We start from the raw sequence: 13,785 nt of genomic DNA on the forward strand, positions 1-13,785 counted from the left end.
TGACTTACTTCACTCTGTATGACAGACTCCAAGTCCATCCACCTCACTACAAATAACTCAATTTCATTTCTTTTTATGGCTGAGTAATATTCCATTGTATATATGTGCCACATCTTCTTTATCCATTCATCTGTTGATGGACACTTAGGATGCTTCCATGTCCTGGCTATTGTAAATAGAGCTTCAATGAACATTTTGGTACATGACTCTTCTTGAATTATGGTTTTCTCAGGGTATAGGCCCAGTAGTGGGATTGCTGGGTCGTATGGTAGTTCTATTTGTACTTTTTTAAGGAAACTCCATAGTGGCTGTATCAATTTACATTCCCACCAGCAGTGCAAGAGGGTTCCGTTTTCTCCACACCCTCTCCAGCATTTATTGTTTCTAGATTTTTTGATGATGGCCATTCTGATTGCTGTGAGATGATATCTCATTGTAGTTTTGATTTGTATTTCTCTAATGATTAATGATGTTGAGCATTCTTTCATGTGTTTGTTGGCAATCTGTATATCTTCTTTGGAGAAATGTCTATTTAGGTCTTCTGCCCATTTTTGGATTGGGTTCTTTGTTTTTTTGTTATTGAGCTGCATGAATTGCTTATAAATTTTGGAGATTAATCCTTTGTCAGTTGCTTCATTTGCAAATATTTTCTCCCATTCTGAAGGTTGTCTTTTGGTCTTGTTTATGGTATCCTTTGCTGTGCAAAAGCTTTTAAGTTTCATTAGGTCCCATTTGTTTATTTTTGTTTTTATTTCCATTTCTCTAGGAGGTGGGTCAAAAAGGATCTTGCTGTGATTTATGTCATAGAGTGTTCTGGTTATGTTTTCCTCTAAGAGTTTGATAGTGTCTGGCCTTACATTTAGGTCTTTAATGCATTTTGACTTTATTTTTGTGTATGGTGTTAGGGAGTGTTCTAATTTCATACTTTTACATGTACGTGTCCAGTTTTCCCAGCACCACTTATTGAAGAGACTGTCTTTTGTCCACTGTATATTCTTGCCTCCTTTATCAAAGATAAGGTGACCATATGTGTGTGGGTTTATCTCTGGGCTTTCTATCCTGTTCCATTGATCTATATTTTTGTTTTTGTGTCAGTACCATACTATCTTGATTACTGTAGCTTTGTAGTTTAGTCTGAAGTCAAGAACCCTGATTCCTCCAGCTCCATTTTTCCTTCTCAAGATTGCTTTGGCTATTCAGGGTCTTTTGTGTTTCCATACAGATTGTGAAATTTTTTGTTCTAGTTCTGTGAAAAATGCCAGTGGTAGTTTGATATGGATTGCATTGAATCAGTAGATTGCTTTGGGTAGTAGAGTCATTTTAACAATGTTGATTCTTCCTATCCAAGAACATGGTATATCTCTCCATCTATTTGAATCATCTTTAATTTCTTTCATCAGTGTCTTATAATTTTCTGCATACAGGTCTTTTGTCTCCTTAGGTAGGTGTATTCCTAGATATTTTATTCTTTTTGTTGCAATGGTAAATGGGAGTGTTTTCTTAATTTCACTCTCAGATTTTTCATCATTAGTGTATAAGAATGCCAGAGATTTCTGTGCATTAATTTTGTATCCTGCTACTTTACCAAATTCATTGATTAGCTCTAGTAGTGTTCTGGTAGCAGCCTTAGGATTCTCTATGTATAGTATCATGTCATCTGCAAACAGTGACAGCTTTACTTCTTCTTTTCTGATTTGGATCGTGTTTATTTCTTTTTCTTCTCTGATTGCCGTGTCTAGAACTTCCAAAAGTATGTTGAATAAGAGTGGTGAGAGTGGGCAACCTTGTCTTGTTCCTGATCTTAGTGGAAATGGTTTCAGTTTTTCACCATTGAGAATGATGCTGGCTGTGGGTTTGTCATACATGGCCTTTATTATGTTGAGGAAAGTTCCCTCTATGCCTACTTTCTGGAGGGTATTTATCATAAATGGGTGTTGAATTTTGTCAAAAGCTTTCTCTGCATCTATTGAGATGATCATATGGTTTTTCTCCTTCAGTTTGTTGATATGGTGTGTCACGTTGATTGATTTGCGTATATTGAAGAATCCTTGCATTCCTGGAATAAACCCCACTTGATCATGGTGTATGATCCTTTTAATGTGCTGCGCGATTCTGTTTGCTAGTATTTTGTTGAGGATTTTTGCATCTATGTTCACCAGTGACATTGGCCTGTAGTTTTTTTTCTTTGTGACGTCTTTGTCTGGTTTTGGTATCAGGTTGATGGTGGCCTCGTAGAATGAGTTTGGGAGTGTTCCTCCCTCTGCTATCGTTTGGAAGAATTTGAGAAGGATACGTGTTAGGTCTTCTCTAAATGTTTGCTAGAATTTGCCTGTGAAGCCATCTGGTCCTGGGCTTTTATTGTTGGAAGATTTTTAATCACATTTTCAATTTCAGTGCTTGTGATTGGTCTGTTCATATTTTCTATTTCTTCCTGGTTCAGTCTCGGCATGTTGTGCATTTCTAAGAATTTTTCCATTTCTTCCCGGTTGTCCATTTTATTGGCATACAGTTGCTTGTAGTAATGTCTAATAATCTTTTGTATTTCTGCAGTGTCAGTTGTTACGTCTCCTTTTTCATTTCTAATTCTATTGATTTGAGTCTTCTCCCTTTTTTTCTTGATGAGTCTGGCTAATGGTTTCTCAATTTTGTTTATCTTCTCAAAGAACCAGCTTTTAGTTTTATTGATCTTTGCTATTGTTTCCTTCACTTCTTTTTCATTTATTTCTGATCTGATTTTTATGATTTCTTTCCTTCTGCTAAATTTGGGGTTTTTTTTGTTCTTCTTTCTCTAATTGCTTTAGGTGCAAAGTTAAGTTGTTTATTTGAGATTTTTATTTTTTCTTGAGGTAGGATTGTATTGCTCTAAACTTCCCTCTTAGAACTGCTTTTGCTGCATTCCATAGGTTTTGGGTCGTCGTGTCTCCATTGTCATTTGTTTCTAAGTATTTTTTGATTTCCTCTTTGATTTCTTCAGTGATCACCTCGTTATTAATAGTGTATTGTTTAGCCTCCATGTGTTTGTATTTTTTACAGATCTTTTCTTGTAATTGAGACCTAGTCTCATAGTGTTGTGGTCGAAAAAGATACTTGATATGATTCAATTTTCTTAAATTTACCAAGGCTAGATGGTGACCCAAGATATGATCTATCCTGGAGAATGTTCCATAAGCACTTGAGAAAAATGTGTATTCTGTTGTTTTTGGATGGAATGTCCTATAAATATCAATTAACTCCATCTTGTTTAATGTATCATTTAAAACTTGTGTTTCCTTATTTATTTTCATTTTGGATGATATGTCCATTGGTGAAAGTGGGGTGTTAAAGTCCCCTACTATGATTGTGTTACTGTACAAATAATGTTTTGAGGCATTTTTCTGCATTCACAAAGAGTTTCCTCTGCTTTACTAGTGTATATTGTAGAGAAAGTGTAGACATAAAGAGCTGTTACTTACTGTGGACCTTTGTCGGTATAGACATTTCCCTCTCGGGTACATGCACAGTGATCAAATAGAGGTGCTCTGAGTGATCTGAGCACAGTATTTCCTTCGAAATCCCAATTAAGGTGTCTTGCAACTATCACAGGTTTAGTTGAACTTGTGTTCTTGGCTTGTGCTCACTGTCAGCCGTTCTTTTTATTTCAGTGCCAGATAATCACTAAATTCTTGTATTTATTTCCACTTTGCCAATTAGCTTAAGTTGTTAGTGCAAATTTATAAGTCCTGGTTCTTCTAAGTCCTTGCCAATTACTTTGGAACTTCGAACACTTAACTGTGCTTGCTCTGGGGTACTAGCAATGAAACAGTAATTAACTGAGACAGTTGCCTCCTTTCCTGAAAAGCTAGAGAATAGGATTATACTCCAATAAACAGACTTAAAGCAACGTGATGGTACCTCTTTTGATAACAAGTTTTTAATCATCATTTACATGTAATTTGGTTTTTTGCATTAGTTAAATGCTACAGAAATGAAAACAAACCAAATTAGGGTTTGTCAGATTTAATAAAGTGCTCACAGATCAAATCTGGCTTGGCTCAGCAATGCTCTACAATTCACATGACGCTTTAAATGAATCATAAAATGCTAATCAAGCAGAAATCTTGACCAAATCCAAGTAATTTGCTTCAGTTCTGCAATAGATATGAAGCAAATGGAATTTTCTTTTCTAATTACATTTTTTAATCTTTTAAAAATACATTTATGGTTATTGAGGAACAGACAGAAATAGTCTTTAAAATACTTAAAATTAATCTCTTCTATCACCTTCAACATTTTGGTCATTGTCCTATGGAGAAAAGTGAAACAGGGATTAAATGATCTCAAATGTTGTCTCAATATTTAAGCTGAATTTCAGACACACTAGGGGACAATCAATAAATAGGCAACTTTTGCTGAATCTCTCTCTACTAATGCATCTAGATAAGGATGCTAAGGATCTGAAATGTGTGTGTATCAAAAAATATATATACACACACACCCATTGTGATTCTATAACCTGCTTAATATGGATCTAGGACTTTAGAAGCATAAAATCCAGAGATGATGTGAGAGGATTATTTTGTGTTGTGTGACCTTCAGATACTTGGTTTGGGACAAAGACGGAGATGGAGATGAGTGAGATACAAGTTGGAAAGTTCTGAAAGTGACACAAAGGAAGAGATGCTCTAGCTAAACAAAGGTGTAGTGGATTCAGTGGGAGCTGCAACTCCTTACTCCTTCACTACTTGAAAGTCTCCAACTCAGCTTACTGGGAGATCATTTTTTTAAGTGTCAATATATAGTCAATTAGGGAGTTTAAAAACATTTAGTTAAAATATTACATAACCATTTTTTCTAGATATTATGTGGGTTTCATAAAATCAGAGATTCTTATGAAGCATTTAACAACTTTCTCCAACTAAGTTCAATGCCATCTGTTCTGTAGCAGGAGATGTCACTGTCCACTGCCAAAATCCTTTAGTTACAGCTTCTTTCTTTCAGAGTCTGGGTCTCAGGGCAATGGGAATTTGGGCCACCAGAGAAGGAAAAGCAGCTTGTTTTAGATTTCCCTATCCCCAAGGAAGTTAATTTCTTCCCTTTGTGAAACCTCTCCATGTGGCTTATAATTTATGTCATTCTCTTTTAAGATCCAAGTGTCTATTTCCTATGAAGTTCATTACATCTCTGAAAGTAAAATACAACCATTCTTATGTGGACATGTCATGACGAGACAGAAAGATTTTAACTTCGTTTATATCAAAACCTAAGCTCTTCCTTAGAAGGCTAATGGTTTAGTAGGATATCCTGTATCTTTATTTTTCTTCAGACATTTCCAATTTTCCCCTCAACCTCTGAATGAGTATGATAAAAATCAGTCTCCCACTCCAACTTAATATAATGTAGAATCAGGTGTATCATCAGATGCTCATTTCTAATAGAGATCTCATTCTTGGAATATCCCAAACTAAGCCCCAAATCTCCAAACTTCAGCCCACATGCCCCATGACCCTCCCCTCTGCAACTTGCTCTTCCTTCCATCTTCCTAGTATCATTTGATGGCCACACCATCCTTCTAGGTACCTAATACTCAATACAAAAATCTTGGTGTGATCCCAACCCCACTTTGAACCATCCCATCCTGGTCTACTTTATCTCTCTTACCATGTTCTACTTTTTCTTTTTCTCACAGCACTTACCATTCTAATACACTATGTGATTTACTCATTTGCAGTGTGTATCATCTATTGTCTGTCTCTGCATATTAGAATATAAGATTCTCAAAGGCACGAGGACAAGGATCTTTGACCTAAGGGCCTAAAATAGTGCCTCCATAGAGGACACTCAAGAAATAAGTGATAAAATAAGTGAATAGTGATAAAATAAGCTATGAACAAATTCCATAAGAGATTCTTGAGTTAACTTTTTATTTCCTAGATGTAGCTAAAAGTACCCAATATCAAGGAATCTCTTGCTGATTATCCAATTTAGAAGAGTCCCAGAATTGCTGGGATCTGGTTTTCAAAGTAAGAGTGAGCTGGGTTAGGTTGGTTTCTAGAGATATCCTGAAAGTGAAATGAATTTTAAAGACTGGAAGAATGATCTCTAATCTTGTTGATACCTAATCTTTGATAGATCTTTTGTATGTAACATTTTAGAACTGAAGGGTGTAGGCAAAGACATTCACTATACTCTTGAGAAAAATCCAGTTTTTATTTTGCTGTTCTTATAATTCAGCATGATTGCTTTATTCAAAGAGCCTAGCTTTAATCCTGACAACACTCTTGGTAAATTTAGATGATTAAATTTTTTCTGCTTAAACTTACTCAACCTAGCTATAGGAACTAGGATTAGATAGTTTTGTATTTATTTCTGTCCTCAAGCAAGAAAATACATTTACTTAGTTTTCTTTCAAAAATTTCTCAGAATATGGGTAAAAAGCAATAATAAGAAGAAAAAATTCATATTTCATTTTATTCTCAGATAATTAAGATAAAATCCTACTGTTTAGAAGATAAATTGTATAGGTAATTTGTAAGATGTAAAAGTTGAATTTTATAGTTGAGTTATTACTATTTTATTTTTTTCCAGAAGGACTGGCTTTAATTTAATGTACTTGATTAAAATATCTGAATCCTAGATACTTAGCTTTGAGAAATATCAATTTGATGGAACTTTGACTAGGAGACATCAAGTGATTTATCCAAAGATTCCCCATCACATGGCTACTTAATGGCAGAGCCAGCAGTAGAACCCAGGAGTGAGGATGGCCAGGGAAGAATTTTATCCCAATATATATATAGTTTACCTGGCATATTTCTTTCCTTCTTAATTTCAGCTTAATTTTATTATTGTTGTTATCATTGAAATATAAATTATCTTGTATTTAAGACTAAAAGGTAACCAAGAAACCAGGCTAGTGTGGAATGGCATACATTCTGCCCTGGGGCATAAACTTGTATTTTTGGCACCTAAGCAATGCTTTTATATATGTAATATGTGATATATGATTTTCTGCATCTTCCAAATTTTTAATAATTTTTACATATACTATTTTACAATAAAAACTTAATTTTAGAAAACATTAGTAAAAATATATTCATCATACATAATAATAAATAAAATAAATATAATACAATAAATATACTAATATGGACAAAAGATTGTATATTTATTTTTCTCTTTAAGGAATAAATTATGTCATGTTTAGAATATTATTTGTTACTTTTGATGTTTAGAAAAAAAGTATATTAAAATAAGCTTTACGAATACTCATCCTTTCTTTTTCTGATTCCTTTTGTAAAAAGAGTCCTTACCTAAATATATCCTCCTGCTCTTCATATATTGAAAACCAAACCTTTCAAGAATCACATATATGTAACAGTTTATTGTATTTCTTTTTCCATCTGTGGTTAAATTTCTCTTTTCATCTCTGGTAGTTACACTTGACTTACTCAGTCAGGCTCCACCTTTCTTGATAGTGTCTGTACAATCAAAGGACAGTAGGGGTTTAAACTATATTTAAGTTCTCTGGTGGTTTTCATTTTAATTTTCCAGAAGCTGAATTTTGAGCTTAAATTAGCTGGCTACCTTGGAACCTGACCTTCTACTTTCACTTGGCTGAGGAGACAATTCTTATTATGGAGAGATAATTCCTACCAGGCAGCATTTTGTATCCAAGAACTGTCATGTTTCAAATGCCCTTAGTAGAAGCATTTAGCAGTGCTGATCTATTTGGATACAGCAGGAAGAGAAACAGAAATTTGTAAATTATTATGACATATAGAGTCTATAGATTGGTTGGAGGAAAGAAAAAAGACCAAAAGAGGAAGGAATTGATATTCTGGATAAGACAGTGTGGGATACCCTGGAGGTACAGTAGGAAGAGAGAAAAATGCACTAAGCTGACAAGGTGTCCTGCTCCCTCTTGTAAGGAGTGTGATTTGGGGTAAAATAGCCTTGGATGGAAAGTAAGTGGAATTCAAGCCCATCAGCCCAGGAGCACCTCATTGATGAGTCCAGTGGACATGGAGAGGAGAGGGCAGTTTATCTGGAATTAAGTTGACCTTGGCTCCAGAACTTGGTGGGTGCTAACTACAAGGACATTACTTAACAAGGGAATTTTTTGCATACAGAATTTGTCTTGAGGAGGAGTCAGGATATGATACATATGGAGTATGAAGAAACCTGGGAATCTATTCAGGCTGAACAGAGGAGCAAACATAAATTAAGATCTCATACGTTAGTCCCTAGAGGGACGTAAGCCCAGAGGTTGTAGGGGATGTAAATTGAATTGGATGTTAGGTAATCCCTGGACTTTTCCTGTTTAGACATAGTCTATGTAGTGAGTATTAAAACATGTTCATGGTGGTGTGATATTTGTTAATACTCTGTCTATGGTCAGTCCTTCCTGCTGTGTTCCTCTTCTCTTCACAAGATTCTGCTAGATTCTTTGGAGGAGGGGCTATATACTGTCAATTGTTTTATACCCCGATCATACCACTGACAACTGCAGCCCTGCTCCCACCCATGATCCAGCATTCCCAAACTCTCTACCCTGCCCTATTTTGATCCCCTTGGATTTATCATGATCTCGTATGCTATGTAATTCACCTATATATTATGTTTGTTATTGTCTGTCTCCTCTTCCTAGAATGTAAGTCCCATGAGGATGGATTGTTATCTCTTCTCTTCATTGTTGTTGTTTTTTTCCCCCAAAGGCCTAGAAAAGTGCCTGGGGGTTAGGAAGTATTGAGTAACTGAGTGTTGTCTAAATTGTTGGGTCCCTTGTTAAATATCTTGGTTGGTGGCATATATCATATGTTTATGCTATTATCCTTCCCTTGTAAGTAGAGCTGCAAAGCCAAATATTTAAATCAACACAGTCTCTTTTGTTTTTCTATGAGTTGGGAGCAAGTACAATAGGCATTGGCCTGGGACTTCCCTCGTGGTGCAGTGGTTAAGAATCCACCTGCCAATTCAGGGGACACAGGTTCAAGCTCTGGTCTGGGAAGATCCCACATGCTGCAGAGCAACTAAGCCTGTGCGCCACAACTACTGAGACCATGTCCCACAACTACTGAGACCATGTGTCACAACTACTGAAGCCCACACAGCTAGAGCCCGTGCTCCACAACAAGAGAAGCCACAGCAATAAGAAGCCCACACACCACAATGAAGAGCAGCCCCCGCTCACCACAACTAGAGAAAGCCCACGTGCAGCAACAAAGACCCAACGCAGCCATAAATAAATAAATTTATTTATTTAAAAAAGAGAAATAGGCATTGGCCTGAAAGGAGAGAAAGAACATCAATTAAGGTGGGACTGACCTTGGGACCTGGAAAGATAGAAGCACAATGAAGAGATTTTTCTGGTCTGGTCTGGTCTGACTCAAAGAGGCCCAGGATTTCCCTCAGTGTCTTAAACTCATACTTAGGAGACCTTGGTTCTAGATCTGTTCTGTCACTAATTTACTATATGACATTGAACAAGTCACTGTCTTAGTTTCATTGTCTATAACATGGGGATAATAAGAGTTTGCCTTTTTTGTTTCACTGTTTTTCAAGATAACCCTGTATAAAACATGTTAAAATAGTTTGGGGCTTCCCTGGTGGCGCAGTGGTTGAGAATCTGCCTGCCGATGCAGGGGACACGGGTTCGTGCCCCGGTCCGGGAAGATCCCACGTGCCGCGGAGCGGCTGGGCCCGTGAGCCATGGTCGTTGAGCCTGCGCGTCCGGAGCCTGTGCTCCGCAACGGGAGAGGCTGCAACAGTGAGAGGCCCGCATACTACAAAAAAAAAAAAATAGTTTGAAGAGTTTAAGATGCTATATATTTATAAACACATATTATCACTATTATTGAAGGTTTTTTAAAAAAATACTTTCCCTAAGATATCATATAACTATGTGTAGAATAAGATTTAAAAGCATAATATATAATTGTTTTAGGTGATACTATTTGCTTAATATCTATATCAGATACTTCTGGGTTAGAATATCAATCATTTTTGTAAAGCATGATTTTTTTTGGTATCTTCTTCACTCCGATAAGAACATATGTTACTCTGTTGGCAATGAGTAAATGAAGTTTGGCTATCTGTGATCACTGCTTTTGGCTGGGAAAATAGTGGACTTGAAGTGGAGTTTGCACGGAGGGTCAGTGAGGAAGACTGAGGCAGGTCCTGAGGACTGACGAGGACTGAGTGTGTAGGGAACAAGCCCATCAGGTGCTTGGGCCATAAAATGAGGCCAGGAGGAACACAGTGTTCCTGATGACAGTAGTAAATCTGTTTCAAATAAAGTGAATTATTTGGTTAAACTTTCCTATGTTCTGTCAGATCTTTGGCACTGAGAATCAACTCAATATAGAAATTAGTTCACCCAGAGGCCGGAGGACAGAAAGACTCAAAGTACAGACTGTTGCATCAAAATTGTGTTTAGAAACACAAAGCTCTCATGAAATAGTTAGTGTGTTGCTTTTTAGAACTTTCTAGTTTGAACAGAATTGCCACTTCTTATATTACTTCTCTTTTAGTATACGTTTGGGACAAAGTACTTACCTGATGAAGTATATATATTCAGGTCTCTGACAAATCTATGCTCTTTTAATTTTTTATTAAAATTATACAAGGAAAATTGCTTAGCATCCCAAGGGAGCATTGACTGTACTGATTCTCATGGATATTTCATTAAAAAAAAAATGTACATGGACTCTTTTCTCCTCCCGTTTCTCCAGTGAAGATTGTTTCAAATAAAGCTGTCTGATATAGAAAGACATGGTTGCTAGGGAGCCAGAGTCAGGATGGCTGATGTTACTAGGGAGGATACAGAGGTGAGACCCTCATTATAGAAGAGAACTATATTTCATTCTCCTTGAAAGTGAGTCTTCTTTATATACAGATGACAAGCTCATTAACTCAGTAGGAATAAGACTTCAGAAAGAAATACGAAATTTTAATATGTTTCCTCAGAGTGACGTAAATCTAAAGCTATTTCTTCAGGATGAATAGGGTTTATGCCCACCTAGATCTCATTCTATGGTGGAAATGCTTTTGGCAAATCCCACGTGGTGCAAATCTTTTGGCAAGCTCTCTAAGGCCTTGTACCCGAGTAGAATGAAGAATCTCTTCCATCTTCACATTTGGTTAAGTACAGGCCAATAAACATTTATTGAGATCTGCTATGTGCTAGGAATTTTACTAGGGACTTTTAACATATTTTGTCATTTAATCCTATAATCCTGATGCAAGGTACTGTCATTTCAATACACACTAGGAAATATTCTTTGTCTGTGGAAAAGATGGGATTTTAATACTGTTCAGTGTCACTAAGTTCTTTCTTTTAAAATGTCTCCTACTAGGGAAGAATAAATACATAAATATATCAATTCCATGTAAACCACATCACCTCTACTTTTTCTGTTAGTTTTACCAATACTTTTTAAAAATCATATGTGGGAAAGTTTAATGAAAGACTTTCAGGAGATTATCCTGGCTTTTGAAAATAAAACGTGGTAAACACTACTTCATTTTACCATTAGATAGTTTAACTGGTGCCTTGTTGTTTGGGCTCCCTGTAGGATGTTAATGTCCACACAACTGAACTCAATTGGAAAAAAAAAAAAACTTACTGAGTAGATTCCTTGTATACAGTATTGTGTGAGGATGGGTAAGACTGTCACTATGAAGCTTTCACTGTGGTGCTGTGAGGATATTACCAGATGGTAAAAGGAAACCATTTTGAGTAGAAGTCTTAAATGCTCCTTCAATAGTTGAGATTGGCAAACAGTCAATCCTATCAACGATATGTTGATCTCCAACTTTAGATACCTTCAATCTTCAACACTCTAGAACACTTTTGTGGAGTTACAAGGCCAAAGCCAAAGAGTGTCTGCAACTTCTGGGATGATGGAATTTTCATCGTCACTAATATCCACTTACAGAGACTGAATAAGGGCATATGCGGTCGACAGACACCCTTTTAAAAGGTTGTGTTTGGGTTTGCACATGAACAAGGCATGAGCCAAGCCAAAGAATGGAATGGGCACCCTATTAGCCTGAGAAGCCACATCTTGTAGCCCAGAATATCTTTTAGAAAGCAAAAGTGGATTAAAAAAAGACAGCAATGTGCTGAGAGAGCAAGCTGTGTGACCTGAGTGGGATTTATGGAGGCAATTATTGTGTCTGGGTCTTCAAAAATGCTGGAAAATTTTATGATCACCACCAGGCACTTGTAGCCTGGTCAGTGGAGATAGAAGAGAAAGGTTATTTAATGCTTCTCAATATGAATTTATTGTCCATGGGAATTAGGATTCTTTTCCATGTAGTGCTTTTTCTTATGCTATATTATTTTTTTAAGAAGTTAAAAGAAAAAAAGAAAGGTCTCTTCCTCTGAAATGCCTGTTTGTTGATTCCTATTAGGGGCAGGACATTTGATTAGATGGACTAGAGCACGTACAGTAAATGCCACCCTACTTGAATAGAAGTTGCTAAGAAACATAGTGTTTGGGGATTACTACCTTAATGGTTATCTACAAATTTAACACTGCCAATCTCTCATGTCACAGAAGGCATGGGCAAACCTTTAAATGACTCCAATTTTAGAGATTGTGATGCTGTGCATTAGACATCAGTCTTTGCAGCAGACCTGAGCCTTGAACATAGACCGAGATAAGAGATTTATGTGAAAGACAAGACTTGTTTCTAAAACTGCTGTCTCCTCATAAAACATGACAATCAAGTAGAGCCATATGAGTTTGAAACATAGGAAGAGGAGGATGTATTCTTCCACACACTTTGTGATTTTATCTATAAGCCAGATTTCCAGGAAAAATCTTATGAACAGTTGTAGTAAAGATGACATATCTATGCAAGTTGTTAAGGGAAATAGCAGTGTTAAAATAATCTGTAAGACTGCATTGTTCATAAATGAGCCAGTTGGTTTTGAAGGATTTGATTGAGCCCATAAGTCAAAATGGCCAAAGTATTTGTGTAAATTACCTATGTTGATATATCTAGGGATTATAAGTATATGTACAATTCACAGAGCATTCAGAAATTAGCAGGAAGCCTTGGATGTGGTCTAATGTTGGCCTCCCTATAATACAGAAAAAGATACATTCAATTTACTCCTGAGATATCTACTGAGTTACATCAGGCATTGCAGATGTGACTATGGATTAGATATGGGGAAAAAAATCTTACTAATAAATGAAGAATATTTACTAAATCCAACATTGCTATTGTGACAGATTGTGCCACACAAAATAGGTATTATTTGACCTTGGTTGTCAGGTCAGCCATCATTGCCTATTCTAGAAGATATTGGTCCATTATAGCAAAGACCCAAGAGACCTGCATATTTTTAGGTTATAATCATAAGAAATTTAAAAAACTGTTTCATAAACACTTGAAATCTTTGTTCTTCAGACATACACAAATGACTGCTGCTACATTACTTCCTTTTTTCCTCTTTTAACAGGCAGTGGCTACAATTGATTCAGCACTACTTTACCAGAATAAGCAAAGGTCTATTTGCCTTGCATGATATTAAATTAAATCAGTTTGAGAGATAAACAACTTAAATTTCAATGCTTCACATTCAAGAGAGCATCTGTGCTAATATTTAAATAACACAATACATCTATCTTTCAGACTCAGATTCCATGTCTTGGTCTTCTTCGGTTTTAGGCTTTTGTTGAAAGCTCTAAATTTATTTAATCTTCCTCTTTTCCAGAAAGGTGAGAGTATTGCTGTAAACCTTGTTCAACTAAAAAATTGTGCAAATCTTACTTCAGATTCATCCACTGAGTT

This window comes from Kogia breviceps, chromosome 6 (genome assembly GCF_026419965.1).
Source record: "Kogia breviceps isolate mKogBre1 chromosome 6, mKogBre1 haplotype 1, whole genome shotgun sequence".
Taxonomy (NCBI): domain Eukaryota; kingdom Metazoa; phylum Chordata; class Mammalia; order Artiodactyla; family Physeteridae; genus Kogia; species Kogia breviceps.